The sequence below is a fragment of the Poecilia reticulata genome, linkage group LG19, assembly GCF_000633615.1.
Source record: "Poecilia reticulata strain Guanapo linkage group LG19, Guppy_female_1.0+MT, whole genome shotgun sequence".
NCBI classification, from domain to species: Eukaryota; Metazoa; Chordata; class Actinopteri; order Cyprinodontiformes; family Poeciliidae; genus Poecilia; species Poecilia reticulata.
In genome coordinates, this window is record NC_024349.1 from 2,062,488 (window position 1) to 2,074,607 (window position 12,120).

The following is a 12,120-nucleotide window of genomic DNA, read 5'->3' on the forward strand; positions in this document are numbered from 1 at the left end:
GACCCACACGCTAACTCTGATAGACTATCAGTACAGCAGGTGATTAAATTAGCGGATTAACCACCAATATGTCAGATTTACTGATAGCAGCTAAAATCTACCTTAGCGATCACTTATTAATAATCGCAAAAATTAAACACCAAGCCTAAAAACACAAAACTGTAAAGGACTGAATGCTTCTGCTCTGACTCTGTGTGGGAAATGTTTGCCTTTAAAAAAAAAAAAAGTGTTGAATAATTGATATATGTAGCTGTTACTGTCAGTTGCTATGGCAACGAGCCTGCATGTAGCATAGCTCACACAGATAGCGAGAAAAGCGAAGGATACGAGTGGTTTTTAGTGATTCTTCAAGGTTTTTTTTACTGCGTTATTTTCCTATGCGGTGGCGAACTACGCTAAATTAGTAATACCTACATCTCCAGGCATCATTTTGTTGACGTAATACCGCTTTAGCGCAACAAGAAAATAATCCCTTTTGCCATTCAGCATTGTGCGCATGCGCGAAACTTCCGGATTCATAACAATTTATATTTTTTGCTAGTTTTTGTTTTTTTTCCTGAAATTTAGAGAAACGATGATTGTTAATCTACTCTAATTAAAATTAAATTGAAATGGATGGGTTAACTGTTTATGGATTTAGTTGTTTGTATTATTCATGTTATAAGATGATAAGTGGACAAATTAATATGTTTAATATGTAAAATAAAAGTTTTGACATCATGCTAAATATGCATAAAAAAGGGTTAAATAACACATTTTCTTGTCTAGTCATCACAATCAGATCTAAGAAATAAATGAAAAACTTGTAGATTCCAGCTTTTACCCAAGTCAGAATTTCAGCTTTCCACTTTTTGAGTATTTCCTGCTTTGTTGTCGTCTTGCTTTCTGTTTTATTGCTTCATGAAGAGCCAAACTCTCCATTTCAATAAGCGGCCGAGCCTTTCGTCTCAGCACTGAGACTGAAAGACGCTGTCGTCCGCTGGCGTGGGCTCCATTGTTTCCCCTGAAAGACCTAAGTGCCACTCTGGGTATTGTTTCCACTGAAGGGGAGCGCGGTTGCCATGGAAACCATAGGATGCCCTCTCATAGGCTATGGGTTAGAGAAAAGGCAGGGCCGAAGACGGAGTAAAAAAAGATTTTAAAAAAGAAGAAGAAGATTCCCAGACTCAGATTTGTTTCTGTTGTTTTTGTTTCTGTGTGGTTTTGTACCGACAGAATTTCTTGGACAAAGACTCAAGGAGGTGAGTGTGTGTGTGTGTGTGTGTGTGTGTGTGTATGCGTGTGTGTTTGTGTGTGTTTTGCTATTTCAGTCTTAGAAGAACGGACTGATGACAGAGAAAATTGTTTGTGTTCAGCATCTCTGACAAACAGAAAGCTGCTCGTTTGAACCGCAATTCATGGAAACACTGATCAGTTTTGTGTAATCTGGGAAGCAACAGGAAAGTTTAATGGAGGGTAAAACTGTGTGAATCCAAAAACAGGCCAGTGGCCCTCAGCCTCAGACATAACAGGATACTCAGCAGGATGAGCTCAGAGTTTCTTTTGCTGTTGTTTTGGCAGAGAGATTCTGGGAACAGGACGCGATGCGTGTCGCTCTGCGGCCTCGAAGGTGAGTCGTTTCTCTGAACTCCACCAAATTAATGGAAAAAGATCTCTAGTCTTCTCAAAGTGGTGTTTTGAAATATTTTTTTTTAGATTTGTTAAGGTCTTTGAATCTCATCTGGTTTTACGGAACAGGATTAGGGCCAAAAAAGAAAAAAGAAATAAAATACTGGCTAATTTTTTTTTCTCAAATTCTGACTTTTTTCTTAGATTTCTATTAACTCAGATTACTTTATTTATTCCTAAAGGTAGATTTTATTTTCAGTGGTAATGTCAAAATTTTGACTTTAATCTCAGAATTCAGACTTTTTTGGAGACTTTTGACTTTTTTTCTCAAAATTTAGATTTTTTTTTCTCAAAATTTGACATTTTCTGAGAGTTTTTATTTTTCTTCCTCATATTTCTGATATTAATATCAGGATTCTCAGAGTTTTGATTTTTTCCCTCTCAAAATTTTGACTTTAAACTTAGAATTCTAATTCTATCAATCCATGTCAAAATCCACATAAGTAAACAAACCTCCATACACAGCACATTATTTTATTTTGTATTTGGACCAAATGAGAAAAATCAAGGAGTTGTTTTTTCTTCTCTCATTTTGAGTTTGTGCTGCGCCCTCTAGTGGCTGCTTGGTGCTCTGCCTGTGTGTGTCTGTGGTCACCCTGCTGCTGCAGGGCCTCTGGGTGCCTCCTGAGATGACCAGGAGTGAAACTGCTGCTGGGAAGTCACCTGACGAGAAGAGTAACACACACACACACACACACACACACACACACACACACACACACACACACACACACACACACACACACACACAAGCCAAGATCAGTTGAGCAGAAAATTTGGATTTGCAGCTGAGACTCTTTAAACATACAATATGAAATGTTTGATGTATTTTTAAACGGGAAGGAATCAAATTATCCAAACACGTGAGAAAGGAAGAGACATGTGGAGGCTCAGGGATTAAAACCGGTTCTCCGAAGTGTTAGGTGAAGATTTGTACACAGTTCGCGGTGGGTCCTGACGCTCATTTGTCCTCCTTCGCCTGACGGCTGTGGGTTTGTGGTCGACTCTAAACCAAAATACTGTTGTGTTGCTGAGCTGTTTCTGCGACGAGGAGAAGCGTGAATGATGAAGAGCTTTGTTTTTGAAACGGAGAAATCCGTTTCTGGAGTAATGGGGACGTTTTTGATCACACTGAGGCGCTTCTCACGTCCAAATCTGGTTCATTAATTTAACAGTTTAAATGTAAACCTGTTACTGTGGAAATTAATCGGTTTTATTAAAGGGGAACTTTTATATACAATTCACATTTTGTTTTGTTTTGTTGCCCTGCGACAGACTGGCGACCTGTCCAGGGTGTACCCTGCCCCTCGCCCGGAACGCTAGCTGGAGATAGGCACCAGCAACCCTCCCGACCCCACTGAGGGACAAGGGTGAAAGAAAATGGATGGATGGATGGATTCACATTTTGTACCTTTTTGTGCTTCCATTTGTTTATAAAAACAGACCAAGCACTTAAAAAAAAAAAAACCCAGCAGTTTTATGACAATAAGTTTATGTTTTTTGATGTCTGGAAAATATTTCAAAAACCGTACTGTCACAAATCAGCAGGCACTGTGCCGTTGCCTAGCAACCCCAGCAGAATTCCACCCGTTACCTAGCAACCAAGCAGAGTTCCAACACATTTGCTCAGCTGGTTTTACCGCAGTATGTGCTGTACAATGGCTGCTGGAAAAGGCAAAATGTTTTGTGTCGACTCACTTTCCAGAAACCACTTGCCGCATTCTAGCTGGTTGTGCAGGAGGCTCCACTTTGGCTTTTCAAACATGTACGGTTTTATAATTGCGCATCTGTTTGGAGCCATTTTCCTGTGCAAAACTTTGAGCTGGGCTGATTATTTGGATCTAAAGTGATGGAGGCCCTAAAACAGCGAAATAGGCAAAACTGACTAAAATATAATTACCAAAGAATAATTTGCCCTAACCCTGAAAAAAGAAAATAAATTTAATAGGTTTAAGGAGCTTTATTGTGTGTAAAATAGATCTCCACACTGCAAAAACACAAAATCTAACCAAGTATTTTATTGGTCTAGTTTTTATTGGAAATATCTTGGTACACTTTAAATAAGACAAAACTAAGTTACAAGTAACTTTTCAGCAACTTATAGCAACTTGTTTTAAGTTAATAATTCCTTAATCTTGATGAAAAACGTCTAGTTCCTCTGACGCCGTTACCTAGCAACCCCAGCCCGTAGCCTAGCAACCAGTTCTAGTTCCACTGGCAGATTATTTCACTAATAACACGACGTTTTTATAAGTGGAATATGGAAGTGAAACTATAACTTTTTCATCAATATTAAGGATTTGTGACTTACAATGAGTTCATATTTCTTGCTGAAAATTATTTTTTTCTCCTAAATCAGTTTCGCCTCATTTGAAGTGAGCGAAGATATTTTGCACCAGAGGCTGTAACAAAAACACTCGGTTAGATTTCGTGCTTTTTAGCGTGCGTGAGCCGTTTTCGGAACGTTTAAAACACGACTGGACTTAACATTTGAACAAACAAAATGGCTTGTGTGAGAAACTGAAACATGGTGACCACTGGTGACTCACAATCCCCCCCCCCTTGGAAAATGATACTTGATCCAAACATTCCCGTCTTTTTCCGGTCCTGTTCGACGAAATTTGTTTCTGAGAGACAGTGGAACCCGCCGCTGCTCTTCGGCCACAACAGCTTCGTGCTTTGAGTTGCCCACCTCAACTTGTGTACAAAGAGCCTGTCAGAAAACAGGTTTGTTGGAAGTTTCAGGCGACACATGAAGGAAAAACTGCTACAGAAGAGACATTGATGAATGAGCTCCAATTTATCACCAAATGTCCACTTTTCATTCTGCCTCTGTGGGAAATTACAAACAGGTTTTTAGCTTAACTTTGGTTTTTGAAATTATTTATTTCACTGAAAAATTGTCAACATGACTTCAATGCAAAAAAAAACAACACAAAATCCTACCAAGTATTTTTGGTCTAGTTTCCAGTGCAGATATTTTAATACAACTGAAATAAGACAAAACGAACTTCGAAGCTCCTATATTTTGATGAAACGTTACTTGTAACTTTGCTTTGACTTATTTCAACTGCATTGAGACATTTACACCAGAACTAGACCTAAAATACTCTAAGATTTTGTGTTTTTCAGTGAATCTGCGGCAGTTACACTGCAAAAACACAACATTTCACCAAGTATTTTTGGTCTAATTCTAGTGCAAACATCTTAGACAAAACTAACTTTTCAGCAAATTATAGGAGCTTGTTGTAAGTAAGTAATTTATTAATATCAGTAAAAAGAAACTACTTGTCCATTGGCAGATTATTTTACATATTACTGGTAAAAATATATTGTTGTGAGTTAAATAATCTGCCAGTGGAACTAGGACCTTTCCATCAATATTAAGAGATTATAGATTTAAAACAATCTCATATCTGCTAAAAACTTACTTGTATGTTAGCTGATTTGAACTGGAAGTGTTTTTGAAGGAGTGTGTGGCATTAAATGGGATAACTGTCTGTCTGTTCTTCGTATTCCAGGCGATGGTTTTCGCTTCCACATGCTGGCTGTTCGACTGGAGGCCTTGAACGCTCAGGTGCAGAAGCTGAGCAGTAAGAGGGATAAAACCCAGACGAGCAGGAATGACCTCAGTTCACTGCTGCAGAGGTACATTTCCCCTCAAAACGTCAAGAAAAGCACTTTGAAAGAACTTATTTTGTGTTTAATCCTGTGCAGCACTAGCTTTTGCTGTTTTTTTTATTTATTTTGTAGTGAAAGTTCTGCTACTGTAAAGCGAAAGGTGTGAATTAGCTTGATTTCGTTTTTTTACTTTATCACAAAACATTTTTACTGTTTTACGTGTCACAGAATGACCTGCTAACTTAATTTTATAAATCYATGTGAAGTTGTCAAAAGTTAAAGCCGATTAGGAAATGATGTGCTGCCTCCGGTGGTCACCCGTCAGAATTACATCTGACTCGCTGAAAATACGTTTCTCTTATTGATAAAACCCAATTTCCAAAGTGAGACGTTCAGTCACGGTAAACAGGGCTTCATTGTTCAACTTTTTAAAGTTTAATCCAGTCATTGTGGAGCAGAAGCTCCGCCCCCAGACAAATTTGGGAAAAACTCCAAAGTGGGCGGAGCCAATAGACACAAGGGGGCGTGGCCAAGCGTCTGGGCGAGTAACAGGACAACAGACGCCGACTTGTTGCTTAATTTAGTAACTTTTTCTGTGATTGGAGGTTTTAATGGTGACAACATGTGAATAATCAGTTCTGTCATGAGGGTGTTGATGAGAGTGTCATCATCAACCAAACCTTTCCATTGTAACCAATTGGAAAATCCACCTGCAGTAGCCACCGTTCAACCTGAAGAGGGCAGCACTGAGACGGAATTAAGCTAATTTTCATGAAAATGCCACAATCTGCATGGGAATATGTAGATAAGGATCAATTTAGACAATTTATCTGCATAAAAAGAAAGTTAGTTTGGGGTTTTAATTGTACTTTAAATTTGCAAATGGGCAATTATACAACCGTACATCTTTGAAAAGCAGAAGTGGAGCCTCCTGCACAAGCAACAACAATGCAGCAAGTGGTTTCTGGATGGTAAGTCGAAAACAAAACTCTTTGTTTTTTTCCAGCAGCCATTGTACAGCTCCACTTGAGTTGCTAGGTGACCTAGCAGGGGTTGCTAGGTAACGGTTGCTAAGTGCCAGTCAAATTTGGCTCAACAATTGGGAGGTTTTTGAAATGGCTCATTTTCCAGACGCCAGAAAACCTGAACTTTTTATTTTTTTCAAGCGTTTTGATGGGTTTTTAGAGGCAGTTGAGACCCGAACAAGCAAAATCTCACCATCTGTGCCGCTTACGTAACCATCGCCTGCTCCTGTCTGTCTCCCAGCTTCAGACAAGACCAGCAGGGACTGGCCCAGCTGGTGGAGACGGAGCTGCAGAAAGTGTCTCAGAGGCTCGACCAGCTCGCCCTTCATCACCATCATCATCATCAGGCCTCCACGCCACACATTAACATCAGACCTTATAACAGCACAGGTCCGAGGCCATCCGGTAGATTTGATTTGTTCTGATGATTAATGCATTATTTAGGAAACACTTCATTCATTCATTCATCTCCTTAGTGTTTACTGCTACTGGTCAGAATCTCTGTAAATAAAGTGCATTTATTTACTCATAAACATTTTTCAGATGTAAAATCTAAAAGTGTAGAAAGTTTAAATTAAGTTCAGGTTCCATTTATAACCAGAACTTTTAGTTTCTGAAACATTTTAAGAAGGAAATGTTAAAATCCAGCTCATTTCTGTCTTACTTAATGTGAAAATTCACGTTAAAATTTATCCTGAAATGAAGGAAAATATGTCCGGAAAAGTATTTAAACCTTTTTATGACTTCCTACAAAAACTCTCTGATTTATTCTGAATTTAAAGCAAAACGGAGCATCAACTGTAATATAGAGGAATTTTTATTTTACACTTTTATAAGCAATAATTGATAAATTCACTTTTGATCAGTTCACTTTTATTACTAATATAAATAAAATGCAGCCCAGATAACAACTAACTGAACAAATAAGAAAAAGTGTGATTTTTAAAGATCCGCCATTTTATTTAAATTGTTAAGTTTGAAAAGCAAAACTTTTGCAGAAAGAGAATTGATGCATTTTAGGATGTTGGTGAAAAATAATGAAAAGTTCCCAAACCAATTACAGGAAAATAGTTTTTCTTTCCTCCTGATTGATCAAAACGATTAATCTGGTAAAACATTTGGCTCATTAATCGTTAACAGGAGTAGACGGATTAAAAAAAGACTCAATTTACTGAAAAAACTAATTTTCCAGAGCAGAAATGGAGCCAAAGCTGCACAGAAATCCAAACATTTTCCATTTAAAACTCCTCCAGTGGCAAAGTTTTAAATCTCTACAGAAAAACAACATCATTACATTTTAGGCAAAGAAATTTTTATTTTCTTATTTAAAAAAGGAGAATATTTATTAGTTAGTTTGCATATTTTAGTGTGTTTCTAATGTTGCTTAGAAAAGACTGAAGCTGATCTGAGACAGAAACGTTTTCTGATTTCTGAAACTTCATGTTTTTATAGTTAAATTGTTATTTAAAGTGCTTCAGCTGAGAAAATGAGCCTGTTTCTCAACAACTGTAAACGTCTCAGCAGCAGGTTTAACTCACTTTACAGCCGGAGGACAGGTGAACGAGGGTCAAAGGTCAGTGGACTCAGGTGGCTTTTTAAGATGAAGCCCTGAAATAGACGTTTAAAAAGTCCCAAAGCGGAAACAAAGTTAAACCGAACATCTGCTGCCCTGCCGAGACTCAGTTTGGTCGTAATTAATTATATGTATTTGTACCTTTAGGAGTATTTTTACTACTACTCCTTTGTACTTTTACCTGAGTAAAACTTCTGGATTTTCTACCCACTGAATTAAAAGCAAACAAGTTGTTTGTTTTTGTTAAAGTTTCAGGTTTTATATTGGAAAAAATTAATTTGGAAAATGTTTCTTTTGTTTTATTTTGTAGAGCCAAAATAAGAAGATATTTTTTCCTAATACTTATTTTATATTTATGTTACTTATACGACTTATTTCCATTTTCATCCTTAAAATACCAACATTTCCACATAACTTTGTCTGTCATTGGTTACATCTGGTGATGTAAGTTTTAAACATTAATTGACGATTTGATCAGTTAGTTCAGTCGAGTTTTTACCAAATACTTTTTAACTCTTTTCTCTCGGATGGAAACTTTTATTTTTACTTGAGTAAAAACATGTTGAAGTTTTGCTCCTTTAACTAAATTAGTTTTATTCTGATTAATATGAGCAGAAACCTGCATCCAGCACACATTACCTCACACCCATAAAAAGTAAAAAAAACACACCAGATTACCCAGGATTCCTTTCACCAGCTCGTGCTTTTGTTTCTCCAGTGAGGAACGTCCCGCCGCTGGTTTTCTTATCGTTTTTCTTTAGTTTTAAGACGTTTCTTTACACAGTTGTGTGTTTTGGCTGCAGCTCCCAGTGTAAATGGGGATGTTTGGTAAGAAGCAGGTGGCTCAGGTGTGTGTGTGTGTGTGTGTGTTGATTGACGTTGTTGGCTGGAGATGCTGGGCGGTTTACGGGAAAGCGGCTCTGATGCCAGGCACAGACATGGCAGCTCTGATGCTCGTTCAGGACGTTGTTTATCAAAGCTACAGTTATTTAGCACAATGCTGCTTTTGTTCCCGTCTCTCCTGCAGGACCTGATGAGACGTGCGAGGTGCCGACAGATCCGGCTTTCCCAGTGTGTGCGGAGAAGGTGGAGGTGAGACATTTACGCTGCATGTGCAGAATGAAAGTGTTTATTTTATCATTTTGAMGTTTGGACAACCATAATAACACAGTTTTTACATTTTGTCACATTACAGCCATGGTTTTTATTGTTTTTTTTTTGTGGCAGATCAACACAAGGTGAACTGTGAACAAATGTTTTTTAATCTTTTTTAAATCTGGAAAGATTTTCTGCACTGAATTTATAAAACGCTTTTCAMTCAAAGTGTTTCTCACTGCAGCTACAGAGTAAATAATATTCAGTCATCTGTGAATGTCAAAGATTCAAACTCAGTRAACTAAATATTTACTTCATAGTTTAGTTTTTGGCTAAATATTTAACTTGGTAGAAAAAAAATGAGTTAGCAAGTTAAATATTTAGCTTCAAACCAAATATTTAGTCTAATGGTAGTTATTTAGTTTACAAATKAAATATTTATCTCCAAACTACATACTTAGATTGAGGCTAAACATTTTACTGGCCAACTAAATATTTATTTTTGGGATTAAATATTTAATTTGAAACAAAGTATTTAGCTTGTTAACTGTTTTGCTTGGAGCTAAATATTTAGTTGTAATGTTGGACAACCCACTTTAGTTCCATGAAATCTGACCAGTCCTTCATGAACAGGAATATTCCCACATCATGCTGCTGCCACTGTAAAAGCCCTGAAGAAGGGGAGAATTTTAATAAAAGAGCCGGACACGGTGCTTCTGCTCCAGCGATTATTATTATTATCTCGTTAACTTACAAACATACACAACGATATCAACGTTGACACAGCAGTAGCTTAGCAACTGTGCTAACAGTGGAGCTAACAGAGCTAACAGCGAAATTTAACATCCAGAGCGTCCAAAAAAAAACTCACAATCTTTCTGAAAGTTAAGAAATAAATGTACAATCTACAGGTGTGTGTATATGTATATACTCATACCTGAAGAAGGGGAGAATTTTAATAAAAGGGCCGGACACGGTGCTTCTGCTACAGCGATGATTATCTCATTTGACACAGCCGTATCTTAGCAACGGCGCTAACAGTGGAGCTAACAGAGCTAACAACGAAATTTAACATTCAGAGGGTCCAAAAAAAAACAAAAAAAAACCTCACAATCTTTTTGAAAGTTAAGGAATAACTGTAGATGTACAATCTACAGGTGTGTAAATATATATACTCATACCAACAGAAAGGGAGAATTTTAATAAAAGAGCCGGACACGGTGCTTCTGCTACAGCTATGATTATCTCATTTGACACAGCCGTATCTTAGCAACGGCGCTAACAGTGGAGCTAACAGAGCTAACAACGAAATTTAACATTCAGAGCGTCCAAAAAAAAAAAAAACTCACAATCTTTCTGAAAGTTAAGAAACAAATGTACAATCTACAGGTGTGTGTGTATATATATATATATCGATTATTATTATTATCTACGGAGGAAGTTCCGGTGCTCTTCACTATAGCTAGCGCAAGCGCTAGACTGCCCCTGCTGGTTGAATCTGACCACTGCATCAGCCAAATCAAACTACTCARCCTCTGAAATAACCAAATTTCAATCCATCACACCACCACCACGTTTTGCTTTCGGCAGCTTTCACTGTTTTACATAAAATCCTCACAGACAGAATTTCCCCTCGTTGCAGACATATTTGAAACAATCCAGATAAAAGCTGATACAATTCTTCTTTACCCCATTAATCATCAAATTATTTACATAATCGCTCGTTTCCGTTGCGTCTTTAATATTTGCTTGTAAAACCAAAAGGCAAACATGTGAATTCAGCCTTTTTAAATGTGTGTGAGTCAGTTCCTGAGGGCGCGCTGGCAGTCAGACGCCTGTTACGCCTTTTACGGGGTGGATGGCTCCACCTGCTCCATTTTGGTGTATCTGAGTCAGGTGGAAGACTTTTGCCCAACCCAGCCTGGGCGGAACCACACGGCAGCATCATGGCGTCACCAAACTCCTTCTTATACGAAGCAGGTATTTCTGTTAGAGCAGCTATGGTTCCGTTTACAGATTCATAGGAGACGTGGAGTTTTTTTGTTTTTGAGTCTGTTTTGGGTTGGTGGTTCGCAGGCCTTCGTTCGGGACTCTCTCAGTCCGCTCTATGAGGTGATCAGCGGCGGCAGCAGCAGTCCGGCGGTCAAGTTCATCCGGTCCAGAGTGGACAGGATGTCTGGAAGTTGGATTTGGGCCGGAAGAAGAATGAAGCCGTACCGGAGCGAGACGGCCTCGCCGCAGATGAAGGTGCAGTTTTCCTAAAAAACCTCGGATAAGGGCGGACATTTTTAGCACATGCGCACAACGCTGGAGGGCAAAGAGAGGCGATTCTTTAACCCGCCATCCGTAAACGGTTAACTGAATGAAACCTGGAGATGCAGACAGTGTTCACGTAGCGCAGTGCGCTAAACGGGAAAATAACGCAGAAAACCCGTTCAGAGCAACTCAAAGTCACTCGCATCCTTTCTTTTTCTCGCTCTCTGTGTGGGCTACGCTACACGCAGACTCGTTGCCATAGCAACTGGCTGACAACAGCTCCACTAGCGTAACAGGATTCAACACAAAAACCACTGAAACATTTCCCACATACAGAACAAAACATTCAGTCCGTTACAGTTTGATGTTTTCAGGCTTGATGTTTATTTTGTGATTATTAATAACTGATCGTTGGGGTTGATTAGCTACGCTGCTAATAGCTAGGCTAACACAGCAGTGGTTGATTAGCTACTGCTGCTATTAGCTAGGCTAACACAGCAGTGGTTGATTACCTACTGTTGCTATTAGCTAGGCTATCACAGCGGTGGTTGATTAGCTTCACTGCTTTTAGCTAAGCTAACACAGCAGTGGTTGATTAGCTACACTGCTATTAGCTAAGCTAACACAGCGGTGGTTGATCAGCTACACTGCTAATAGCTAGGCTAACACAGTGGTGGTTGATTAGTTACACTGCTAATAGCTAGGCTAACACAGCGGTGGTTCATTAGCTACAATGCTATTAGCTAAGCTAACACAGCGGTGGTTGATTAGCTACACTGCTATTAGCTAAGCTAACACAGCGGTGGCAGATTAGCTACACTGGTATTAGCTAAGCTAACACAGCGGTGGTTGATTAGCTACACTGCTATAAGCTAAGCTAAC

General features: G+C 38.7%; 1 long non-coding RNA gene and 1 pseudogene across 1 annotated transcript; one reads left to right on the forward strand and one right to left on the reverse strand.

Annotated features, from left to right (window-relative positions):
- Positions 1-999: 999 nt before the first annotated feature.
- The window catches only part of LOC103481109 (alpha-1,6-mannosylglycoprotein 6-beta-N-acetylglucosaminyltransferase B-like), a 21,705-nt pseudogene continuing 10,584 nt past the window's right edge, over positions 1,000-12,120 (forward strand).
- Positions 8,841-10,072, reverse strand: LOC103481108 (uncharacterized). The gene is made up of 2 exons (XR_536224.2): positions 9,578-10,072; positions 8,841-8,993 (listed from the first exon to the last, which is right to left on the reverse strand). It is a non-coding gene; the product is annotated as an uncharacterized LOC103481108 (long non-coding RNA).